Source organism: Desmodus rotundus, chromosome 12 (genome assembly GCF_022682495.2).
Source record: "Desmodus rotundus isolate HL8 chromosome 12, HLdesRot8A.1, whole genome shotgun sequence".
Classification (NCBI taxonomy): Eukaryota; Metazoa; Chordata; class Mammalia; order Chiroptera; family Phyllostomidae; genus Desmodus; species Desmodus rotundus.
The window spans coordinates 99,826,276-99,837,928 of record NC_071398.1 but is presented as its reverse complement, the minus strand read 5'-3'; the positions used below and the strand labels follow the sequence as shown (position 1 = coordinate 99,837,928).

The 11,653-nt window shown below is 51.2% G+C and overlaps 1 long non-coding RNA gene across 3 annotated transcripts; it reads left to right on the top strand.

Annotated features, from left to right (window-relative positions):
* The first annotated feature begins 53 nt into the window (after positions 1-53).
* LOC139440388 (uncharacterized) lies at positions 54-9,404 on the top strand. 3 transcript variants are annotated; one of them, XR_011650612.1, is made up of 5 exons: positions 54-368; positions 3,467-3,576; positions 4,036-4,109; positions 5,431-5,618; positions 8,675-9,404. It is a non-coding gene; the product is annotated as an uncharacterized lncRNA (long non-coding RNA). The 3 variants fall into 3 exon arrangements; XR_011650611.1 differs by having other exon boundaries at positions 56-368; positions 5,413-5,618; positions 8,680-9,404; XR_011650610.1 differs by having other exon boundaries at positions 56-368; positions 5,413-5,618.
* Positions 9,405-11,653: the final 2,249 nt, after the last annotated feature.

Below are 11,653 nucleotides of genomic sequence, written 5' to 3'. Positions count from 1 at the left end.
CGGAGAGAGGCGTGGCCGCACGAACCTCGCGGAAACCAAGCCGCCCTCGGGCGGGTCTCGCGAGAGGTGGAGTGGGAGCGAGCGACGTCGTCCTGCCGGAGGAGTCGCGATTGCGGGCGCGCCTTACGGGGGCCAGGAACCACGCGTCTGGACTTGTCCGCGCTCTGCCTCGGCCTCCACCTCTAAGGCTGGTTTGGTAGTGGAGCCGACGTTCACTGCAACGTGGAGAGACTGACTTCCGCCAACGCGCACGGCACGTACTGCACGCCTGCGGGGCCCGCGGAGGTCGCGCGCGCCGCCGGCACCCGCGGACTGTGGCCCTAGCGAAGGAGGGACGCTGTGCCCACGGGGTGACTAGGGACCTGAAGGTATGCGCCGGGGGCCGCGGCGGCCCAGTGGAGGGCGGGGTCGGAGGCAGCGAGCGGGAGCAGTGGTCGCAGCGACTCGGAGGAGCAGCGCTTCTGGGGGAGGCGGGAACACCCTCGGAGCAAGGGGTGGGGTGTCCGAGACGGGACCGCGACCCCTGCTGTCTACGGAGGGCACAATTCAATCAACACTGCAGGCTGGGCGTGGGCCAGTGGTGGGAGGTGCTAGGATGAAGGAGGGGGCACTGACGTACAACCAGTCCCCCTGCGAGAACGAGCGCCCCGTTTCCAACATCGCACCGTTTTCCAGGGAAATCCAGAAGTCCTGATATTATGGGAAAGTTCAAGTATGAGTGCTGGTAGTTCATTAAAATTAAAAACTGCTGTATAGTCTAAAGTAATATCTCAGCAGCCTGGTTTCCGCCAGATTTTGTGTGTGTGTAAACCTGGAAGCTCGCTGAACTGTCTCCCAGCCACATGTGCTTGGTATCATTGGCTCTTTTCTCTTAAACTCCAATGCACTTTATTTATACTGCTCGGGTAAGATTGCTTTTGTCCTTATTTAGTTATATGTGCATTTCTCGTCTTCTCTGTCGACTTAGAGACAGAGACCCTGCTCCTTTCAGCAGACCTGGAGCTCCTGCCGCGGCGGGAACAGCGGTGGGCACCATAGGGGCAGAGCGGGTGACTAAGGCACTATTAAGTTACGTGTTATAAGAAGGAGTAACAGAGGGAGTCATAAAACGTTAGCGGAAAACAGGTGAGGGTGAGATCGATGGTTCCTGGAGGAGCTGGGAAGGCTTTTCATTTGAGCCGCACCTTGATTTGAGTGGTTTGGGTGTGGTAGGTTTTTATCCAGCTTCGTACCCCGTAGTAAATGTGGAAGGGCAGTGAGGGTGCGAGTTTTGAAGTCATGCCTGGTTTTCTTTCTGGCTGTGCCACGTCATGGACAGCCGCCCTGAGCATGTCATTTAGTCCTTGAGCCTCAGTTTCCCTGTCTGTAAAATGGTGGTAACACCACCAGCTGCATAGAACTGTCACAGAGATTACCTGAGGAGTGTGTTACAGAGCTGTTCCTGGCACGCACACCTCTTCCAACCCAGCATGCTGCTGATTGCGAGGTGCGCCATTTTCTATCCAAAAAGTAAATAAACAAACAACTAACTAAGCTATGACACACCATTGATCGGAAGATGCATGTCACTCCCAGGTGCCAAAGTGTGAGAAAACCACATGTCTCAGGCAGTGAAATACACAAGGGGAAAGCATTTCCTTGATTCCTGTGCGGAGGTTACCTGCGGAACCAGGGACCGCTGGGGTCACACTTCCTTCTCTAGGGCAGCGATGTCATAACCCTGAGTCCCACGTTGAAAAACAGTGCTAGAGGCAAGTTCACGTAACATCTTCCCTGCGTCCTCCCGGATTCCTGTGTCGGGTTTTCAGGGTTTCCCCATGAAGACCACCCACCCAAAGTTCCCTGTCCTGCTCCCGTTTCCGCGGCAGGCTGGTCTGAGACTGCCTTCTACTCTTGTCTAGGGTAGGGCTCCCTGCTCCCTGCTCCCACATCGCCCTCCTTAGGTTATAGTTTGTTAACGCGGTACGTGCTCGGGTCACTTCCTGTGAAAGGTAAGTGGGGGATAAACGCAGTGTTCTCACATTATTAGTAGGGTTAGTAATAGCAACACCGTTCTTTAAACAGATGCTCAGTACAGGGCGAGGCTGCACAAAAGACTCAGGGAGAAGTTAACCCCTGCTGCTGACTGCCCTCGGAGGGATGCGGGCTTCCGGTTTGACTCCTGGCCCCGCAGTTCGAGCTCTGTTACTGGAGCAAGTGGTTGAATTTCTCTGAGCCTCATTTTTTTCCCCAAAATCTGTAAAAAGTGGAGGTAAAAATTCCTAGTTTCCACAATTGCTGTGAGGTTTATTGAGGGTTGAGAGCAAGTTCTGGCTTCGGACCACCTGTCTTCAAATCTTTGCGTCTCCTCTCAACCAGATGTGTGTTTTAGGCAAATCATTTCTGCAGTCCATGCCTCGGTTTCCCTGAATGCAGAAGGGCGTGATAATAGCACCTAAGTCCAAGGGTTTGATTTGTTTTTGAAAGATGTGAGTAAAATGTATGGGACAGTACTTGGCTAGAAAGGGCAGAGTAAGTGGTAACTGTTACTGTTGCTTCTGTTAAACCACCAGCACGTGACCTGCGAACTGATTTTCCTCATTCAGTTCATTCGCCTGTGAGGTTCTCCTCAGTAGCTTCGGCGACTGCCTAGCACTGATGATTTTTGTAAAATAGCATCTGTAGCCCAAGTTTCTTTCCTGAGCTTCAGACCTCATGTGGCCCATAAGCGCAGAATGGACGCTGGACGTCACCGATCGTTAGGAAATGCAAATCAGCTCGGTGAGGTGCCACTTCACAGGCAGCGGGACGGCCGGCACACACCCTGGCCGGGCAGCTCGGTTGGTTGCGCATCGTCCTGATTGGCCAAAGCTGTGGGGTTGATGCCCAGTCAGGGCACCTGAGAGAATTCACCAATGGATGTACATAAGTGGGACAACAAATTGATGTCCCCCCAAATCAATAAATAAAAAATTTTTAAATGTTGGCGATGACGTGGAAATCAGAACCCTTGTGCACTGCTGGGGGGGATAGAAAATGGCGCGGCGGTTCCTCAGGAACGTAACCCCAGAACTCCCGTAAGACCAGCAGTTGCACCTGTGGGTGCACAGCCACAGGCACTGAAAGCAGGGACTCGCGTGGACAGGTGCCCCCTGCCCCCGTGTTCGTGGCAGCGTCATTCACAACGGCCAGAGGGTGGCAGCCACCCAGAGCGCATCGCCGAATGAGTGGATAAGCAGACGCCAACATGCGTATAATGGAATGTTAGTCAGCCTTAAAAAAGAGGTGAATTCGGCCCTGGCTCCTGTGGCTCAGTGGGTTGAATGTCGTCCCCGCAAGGCAGAAGGTCGCCAGTTTGATTCCCGGTCAGGGCACAAGCCTGGGTTGCGGGTTCGGTCCCAGGTCGGGATGCGTGTGAGAGGCAACCAATCAATGTTTCTCACATTGGTGTTTCTCTCTCTTTCTCCCTCCCTTCCCCTCTCTCTAGAAATAAATAGAACCTTTAAAAAAGAACAAGTAAATTCTGACACACGCTGCAAGGTGGATGAGCCTGAAGACATGTGAAATGAAATAAGCCAGTCACAAAGGACAAATACTGTATGATTCCCCTTGAATGCGGCCCCTGGGGGCACCCAAGTCAGAGAGAGAGAAAGTAGGGGGGGGGGCTGGGGTTGCAGGAGGGGAGAACGGGGGGCTGTGGGTTACTGGGTGTGGGGTTCCAGTCTGGGGAGATGGAAAGGCTCTGGTGGTGGCCGGTGGTGAGTGAGTGTTGCACAACAGTGTGAGTGTGCTTGATGCCGCTGAGAGGCACCTGCGGACGTGGTGAGCGTGTCAACCTGATGTCACCTGTACATTACCACAGTTTTCAAAAAGTGTTTGCCCTGGCCGGGGGCTCAGTGGGTTGGAGCTGAGCCCCAACCTTTTTGGTCCTGTAACCAAAAGGTTTCGGGTCCCGCCCCCAGTCCAGGTTCATGTGGGGGGCAACCAAGTGATGTTTCTCTTTCTCTCTCTCCCTCCCTCACTCCCTCCCTCTCTCCAAACACAAAACAAAAAAAGAAAACCGTGTCCCAGTCGTTTGGACACCATGCTGCGAAGCGGAAGGCCCCTGGTTCGATTCAGTCCCCGGTCAGGTCGGGACCTTGACGTTTCTCACCCTCTTTCTCCCTCCCTTCCCCTCTCTCTTAAAACATAAAGAGAGAAAGTGTCCTCGGGTCAGAATAGAAAGATTTAAGCGGGACCCTATCTAGAGGACGGGGATCAGCAAATCCTGTGACCCTCCCTGGTGGGAGTGTAGACCGCCACGGCCCTCTTGAAACCCTGTGCCCTGTAAAGGGAAGCCTCTGCAGTCCCCACGGCCTGTCACTCTGCTCCAAGTGCACGCCCACAGGAAACTCCTGAGCGCCCCCCAGGACACAGGAACCAGGCTGTTCCCGGGGGCAGGCGCGCTCATACCCAGATCTGAAAACAGCCCAAGTGCCCACCTACAGCTGAGTAGCAGATACGCCAATCAGGTCATGGTCACACAGCACTCCAAGCGAGTTTGCTACAGTTCCACGCCACAGTATGGGTCAGTCCCAGCAATACGGGGGGAGGCAATAGGAGGCTTACAGTTGTGAGGACGCGAAACAGTTTTTTCTAGTATTATCTATTATTGTAATATTTCCACGTGAACAACTGTAAGCCTGCTTTCGCTCCACCCTGTATAAAATGATGTGACAAGAGTAAGTCCTGAGAGATGATGCACACCATGTGACGAAGTTTTTGTAAGTTAATAGCTTTATGAAAGTGCCCTCCTCCCCCCACTCTTTAGGACGTTAACGGGAGGAGCCAGAGAAGGGTGGCTTTGCAGCCGCTACCCTGAGGGGAAGAGGCTGGGCGATGGGGCAGAGGACCAGAGGGGAAGGTGGACGGAGATCTGTGCCCCGGTTTCTGTGTGGGTGGTGAGGTCACAAGTACTTGTTGGGGCACGTTGATGAGAGAATGGATGGATGCTGAGGTCCTTGAACGCGCCCACGAAGAATGTCATGGGCCAAGAATGGTGACAAATCAAATTCTCTGCCTCTCAGCTTCCCCCCAATTTTTTTTCCCTTTGCATTCAACTTTGTATCTGATGCAAGTGAAGAGAAAGAAGGAGGGAGTAATATGTTTAATTACATGGCATCAAGTAAAAATAATGCTTTTTTATTAAAAAAAAAAAGTGTCACATATGGCTGGTCCAATAGTGGTGGATTATCAGAACACACCTAAAGTTAGTGTCACTAAAAAAGTGTCGCAGTTCTCCTGTGGCCTCAGGTACCCGCTGATTGATCGCCACCTTGCCTGGCCACGTGGGCATCCCAGTTTCAGGAGATCGGGGAAAGTGGGAAGTCGACCAAGTATCTTGAGCTTGGATGGTAAGAACGCAAAGTAAGCCCTGTTTCCGTTTTCAATCAGCCTGGCATCTGCACACAGGGCAGCTTCATCGAGGGGCTTCATCGAGGGAGACCGCAGTCGGGGAACCACCTGTCTGGCCGCCTTCAGGCCGTGTCGGAGTGAGGGGGCCCTGAGCCGAACACGTCAGATCAGCGGGAATCGAGGAGGAAGAGCAAAGTCCGAGAGAATTTTGAAGAATGAAATAGTAATTCTTAGAACTAAATAAGGTGGGATGAAGAAGAAAAATACTTTAATCATTCTAAGGTTCGACCAAAGGCACTTCTAATTCTTATATGCCCTAAAGCTTTTACAGTTCTTGGGGCTCCCTAAGAAAAAGGAATATGGACTCATGGGTCAAAATCAGGCACCAAAGTGAGTCCCTGATTAGAAGTGCAAGTGAGGGTCTCAGTTGCAGTTTCCTTGATTTCGGGGTAAACCTGTCTGCGTTCTAACTGGATGGGGGCCACCCTGACAGTGGCTGGGGAGGCTTTTAAGAGAGGGAAATATAAAAACTTCAGTTTCAACACTAAACTTCTGTAATATTAGAAGGGACCTTTGAGCCCTGGCTGCTGTGTCTCATTGGAAGCAAAGGGTCACTGGTTTGATTCCCAGTCAGGGCACATGCCTGGGTTGAGGGCCAGGTCCCCAGTAGGGGGAGCACAAGAGACAACCACACACTGATGTTTCTCTCCCTCTCTTTCTCCCTCCCTCCCCCTCTCTAGAAATAAATAAAATCTTTTTAAAAATAAGGAGCCTTTGAAAATATTTAAACACCTAAACAAATTCACTTTTTTTTTGTCATGCATGAGGCTGGGCCATCTTAAATGGAAGCTAAAACCCGAGGTGACATTTCACATTCCAAATACACACTGTCCTGCTTACTCAGTGTTCCCATGATGCACTGTTGGCCCCTAGTCCACTTTTACTCACTAACAGACTCTTACCCTTCATCATGGTGATTCACTTGGCTGCCAAAAAGACATTGATTTTCATTCACAGAGAAACACAAATACCATAAGCAGTGCTACTGAACCTCCCATCACTTCATCGCTCCGACTCCAGGGCTTTCTGGAAGCTCAGTCTCTGCACCTAGCTCAGGGCCCCTGAGCAGATACTCAGACACGTCTGTGGAAGGGATGACATGCGTGTCCCGAGGACAAAAGCCCTCCACCAAAGTGCAGGAGACTCCGCTTCTCCTTCCTGGGCTTCGGATCCCTTGGCCTGTGCCAGGCACAGGGACGTGGCTCTGCATGGGACGCAGACCTCCTGCTTCATTTTCTGCGGTCTGGGCTCTCGAGCCCGTGCAAATAATTCCTTCCACAGGCTTTGAACGTGGGGAGAGGCCACGCAAGCCTCGCTCACAGGAAGCTGGAGGGCTTGGGCCTTATGAGCCCATGAACTTCAGGACAGGCGAGTTACCAGGGACAACGAGAACACTTGATCATAACAAAAGGGTCAGTTCAACGTGAAGAGCTAACGCTCTTAAATATCTTTGTACCACGTTCAGAGCTTCAAAAACCATGAAATAAAAACTGGCAGACCTGAAAGGAAAAATAGATAAATCTTCAGTTAGTGTTTGTTGGATACAAGTAGACAGAAAATCAGTAAGGGTAGACAAGACTTGAAAAATAATTACAAGTGAAGCACATTTGAGACCCGAATCTAAAAACCTGAAACCGTACGTGAATTCCCACAAGAAGTGGGAATTTGTCTCTTTAGAAATGGGAGCACTTAGCGGGGGAACATCTGCGTGGCAAAAAGCGCCAGGAGCAAAAGACAAATGACAAAAAGTACTTGCAGCGTGTACTACAGACCAAAGGCTGATGCTATTCAAAAAAAAAAGAAAAAAAAGACCAAAACCATGACAAGATGATGGACAGAACTCCCCAGTAGAGGGTTCACCCAAAAAAGTACCTTAAACCAATGAAAAGATGCCTGTGCCCTCCGTCTCCACTATCCCTTCACCTGGACGGTCAACTTGTCAGAAATCCGAAACTTGGACCCCTCACGCAGCCAGTGTGGCTGTGGACCGTCAGACCCTCTCTCCTGCGTGTTACTGATGGGGATGCGAAGTTGTGCAGACCGTGCCAGGGGCTGTAGTATTATCTAATGAAATCATACATGCAAACCAACTTTCAGGGAGCCACCTCGAAGCGCCAAGGTGAAGGAGAAGGAAAAACACCTCCATTCCCACTGAAAATATCCGTTTTCAGGGCGTGGGCCCTCTCGCATGTTCAGACGGCCTGTTCTTTCTTCCCTTGCGGGAACTGCTAAGCTGTTTTCCTCTGCCTGGCGGTTTCCCGCAGTAATTGTGTGAAGTTCTGGAATCCGTCAACATCCTTCCTGCTCCTAGGGCATCTTGACTTTGGGCTGGGTCAAGAAGCTTCAGCCCACGTTTGCCATCTTATGCCAAAGGGGCGTTTTTGAAAGATGTTTTACCTTTTTTTTAAGCGATGCTGTTTTATTGAGGTATGATGGACAAAGAGCACTGGTAAGATAGTTAACGTGTGCATCGTGGCGCTACAGTCCAGGTCTGCACCGGGAACGACCCGCTGTCCAGGTCTGCACTGGGAACGACCCGCTGTCCGGGCAGTCAACACCTCCATCACCTCACACGTGTGTGCGGTGTACACGTATCTGTGTGACCTTCTCGAAGAGTTGGAATTCTGGTTGCTTCCAAGGTGTAAGGGGAGGTGTAAGGGGAGCAGGTTTGATTGTGAAGGGAACTTCCTGGATATGGGTGGACTATGGACTATGGACATTATCTTTTCATTTAAATTCTTTTCATTTATTGATGTGAGAAAGACAGAGGGACATTGATTTGTTGTTCCACTTAGTGATGCATTCACTGGTTGATTCTTGCATGTGCCCTGACCAGGGATTGAACCCGCAACCATGGTATATCAGGACCATGGTCTAACCAACTGAGTTACCTGGCCAGGGCTTTTAATTTTCACTTTATTGTGCTCTTGGGGATAAGGAATAAGACCTTATGTTTGGGACTCCTGATCCCTCTGTAGGGGGGCTTCTGTATAAATCAGAGAGCTGGGGTAGAAACAGAAGGGGAAGGGAAATGATACTTATTTAACAGCTACTCTGTGACAATACATATTCGTTAGTTTCATGACCATCCCACAAGCCAGGAGCAGGTATTATGTAACAGTCGAAGAAACTGAGGCATATAGAAATTCAGAGACTCACCAAAGGTTACAAAGTCAGTAGCAATGCAACACTGTGGACCTTGCTTTTCTGGCCAGAGCTCACGTGGTTTTCTCTCCACTAGGGCAGTAGTGCTCCAGCTTGCCTGGGCCCCAGAGTCTCCTCCTGCAGGGCTCATGGGACCCAGACTGCCAGCTTGCCCTGGAGCCCCCCACACGGCTCTGGGGCAGAGCCTGCGGACCTGCATGCCTGACGCTGCTGCGCCCCGAGACTGAGCTGTGGCCAACTGGATGCATGCCGCCGCGTCTGCAAATGCGACTGATGGAGATTCCAGACCTAGATGTGAAGTGGCCTTAAGAGCATCTGATCATCTTTCCAGAGCTGCCCTTTTATGGTCTGTCAGGGCAGGGCTGATTGATGAGAGGCACCGTGTGGTCTCTTTGTAAAGTACAGGAGCGTATACCCACGATGCTGTGCACCTGATTCATACGACATAATGCTGAATGTCAACTGTAATGGAAAAATAAATTTTTAAGAAATGGCCGAAAGTCGTTAGGCAGGCAATACAGAGAACTAAAAGTGCTTTGGAGACGTGCTGAAGTGGAATAATATATTTTCTGCTGGGGAATGTAATGAGAAATTAAAGAACGAGGCGTGGTGCACCTAGAGGAAGGACTTCCAGGCTGGAGGCGAAATGGAACGTTCAGCGGCTCAGGGAGAGAAGACAGGTGGGTGGGCAGGCGGAGGACTGGCCAGCAGCATCTCTCCAGCAGCTGCCCTCTCTTGCTGACTTCCTCCCTAGATGTGAACGAGGCCAGAGCTTGATGAGGCTGAATAAAGAGTGATCACAGGTATTGAGAGAATATATTTCCTTGAATCTGTTCTAACTCTGCATTTTATTGAAAACCTTTGTTTTTGTGGGTTTTTTTTGTTTGTTTATGTTTTGTTTTGTTTTAGTGGGAGGGAAAGGAGAACAGCCAAAAAAACTAAACACTGAATTCAGAATCCGCAGCGTCACTGCCACCGCAGGCTCAGACGTGACTTGAGCATCCTGGGCTCTGGGATTTGGTGACCTGGCTCCCCGGAGAGGATGACACAGCACAGGGAGTTGCAGACTACCTGCCTTGCTTTGTAGAGAGCAAAGACAAGCCAGCCCTTCTCGGGGCCACCAGAGCCGGGAGAACTCCCAGCATCTGAATGGACATGAGCAACTGATGTGTAGGGGAGCGAGCCCTAGGGACAGGAAAGCAAAAATGCCGCACGGTGAAAGCTGGCAATTCTCTGCCCATCAGGCCTTCCCTTCACCCAGACAGCTTTGGTTTGATGTGTATTAACGCATCCTCAGAGGTCAAATATTATTAAACAGTGCAGAGATGTGTAATGAGGTAGCTCAGTTAATGCGTTGGTTTAACTAGTTAGTAAACACACCCTAGGACTAGATGTAGTTACTTAGAATGCCATGGAAACAAAGCATTGGGAGCTAAGAGTGGTAACCACAGGAATACCACCTAGGGAACCCAGCTTTTCCTTCCACCGTGGTGCACTGGGGGGCACCGTTCAGGGACTTTGTCACCTCTCCCACAGTGGTTCATTTGTTCCTCCTTCATTCAGGTAACATGTATCTGATGCTTCCTACCTGCCAGGCATAGTGCTCGGTGGCCCTTAGGAATGTTCCAATGACACACAGTATTTCTTAATTTATTCAACAGATATTTGTTAGGGTCCTACTTTGTGCCAGAAACAGTGCCGGGTGCGGGGGGGATGTAGTAATTAAAAACAAACCACAAACCACGTGAGAACTGTATCAACCCGTTGAGAGTAAGCCACTTAAAACTAACAAAGGCAAGGGTTGAAACAAGTACTGTAACTCAATGTGACGGTTGCAGGGAAGGGCCGAGGACCGGTTAAAAGCAAGAACAGGACAATGTGAACCTCAGCGTCCAGGTGGTGTTTACCGTAAAACGTCCTAGCTCTGTGTTTGAAAAAGTATGTGATAAAACACTGTGGAAACAGTGGTGGGAATGATAAGGAAGGTGGGGATTTGGGAGAAGCTCTGGAAGGACTGGCATCCCTGTATCTCCCTCTCTTCCTCTCAGCTACTTAACTGGCGCAGCCCGTTTGCTCTGGGTGTGTCAGGTTCCAAATCCCCACGGCCTGCTCTGGGCTGCCCGGCCTGCTCTGGGCTGCCCGTGCCTCTCTGTAGAAGTCCTTGAGGGCTGTCAGATGTCCTCAGTGGAGGAAGGACCAGGGAGAAGCAGCCCACTCACAAGTTAGTGCAAACCCACCCACCCCACAGCCTTCAGGAGGGCGCCTTCTTCCTGCTAACTTCAAAAATGAAAAGAACATTGCTGTTTCCTAATACTCTCTTAATTTTCCTTAATCATTTTTCCCCCAACATGTTTCTTGAATTTAAGTGAATTTACTAAGTTTTAAAAGAGGATGCTATTGCCTTACATCCCCTCTTAGACCGCGGGACCCCCGACCAGAGCCTGGAGCCCAGCCCCGGGTTCACAGGGGCAGGGGCTGGAAGCGACAGACAGGGAGGTCTGTGCCCTTCGCAATTCGGGCCTTTTTCTCTTGGAGCACCTCCTACATACGGTCTGGAGCCCAGGCCGCATCCTCAGAACTTCCCATACAACAATTCACGTTCAACTCCCAACAATCCCGGCCGGTACCCACCCTGCCTACGCCCGGGTAACGCACAGAACGCTGAGGCCCGGGGAGGTGGCGTAACTTGCTCAGGGAGCCGCCCGGCCACACAGACGCCACGGCACCCCCCCCCCCCCCCCCCCCCCCCCCGCGGTGGAGAGGCCGCTCCGAGTCCACAGCGAATGCTGCCCTTCTAACCCGATAGGCCCGTCTCTGGAAAACCAGCTCAATTAAAGCTATTCAGCAGGACAGTAAGTATTCCGTGACTGTTCTCACACACCCGGACTCCGCAGGAGCCTCGGCATTTCGGATTCTAACTGCGGTGGGAAAGGGCGCTGACGTGGGGAGGGAGCGCGCCCTCAAATAACCCTTCTCCACGGGGTCGCCGGTTAAGGGGGATGGTGTTCGGGAGTTCCAAGACAGGGAATGTTTCCAGCCAGGGGCTGACATTATT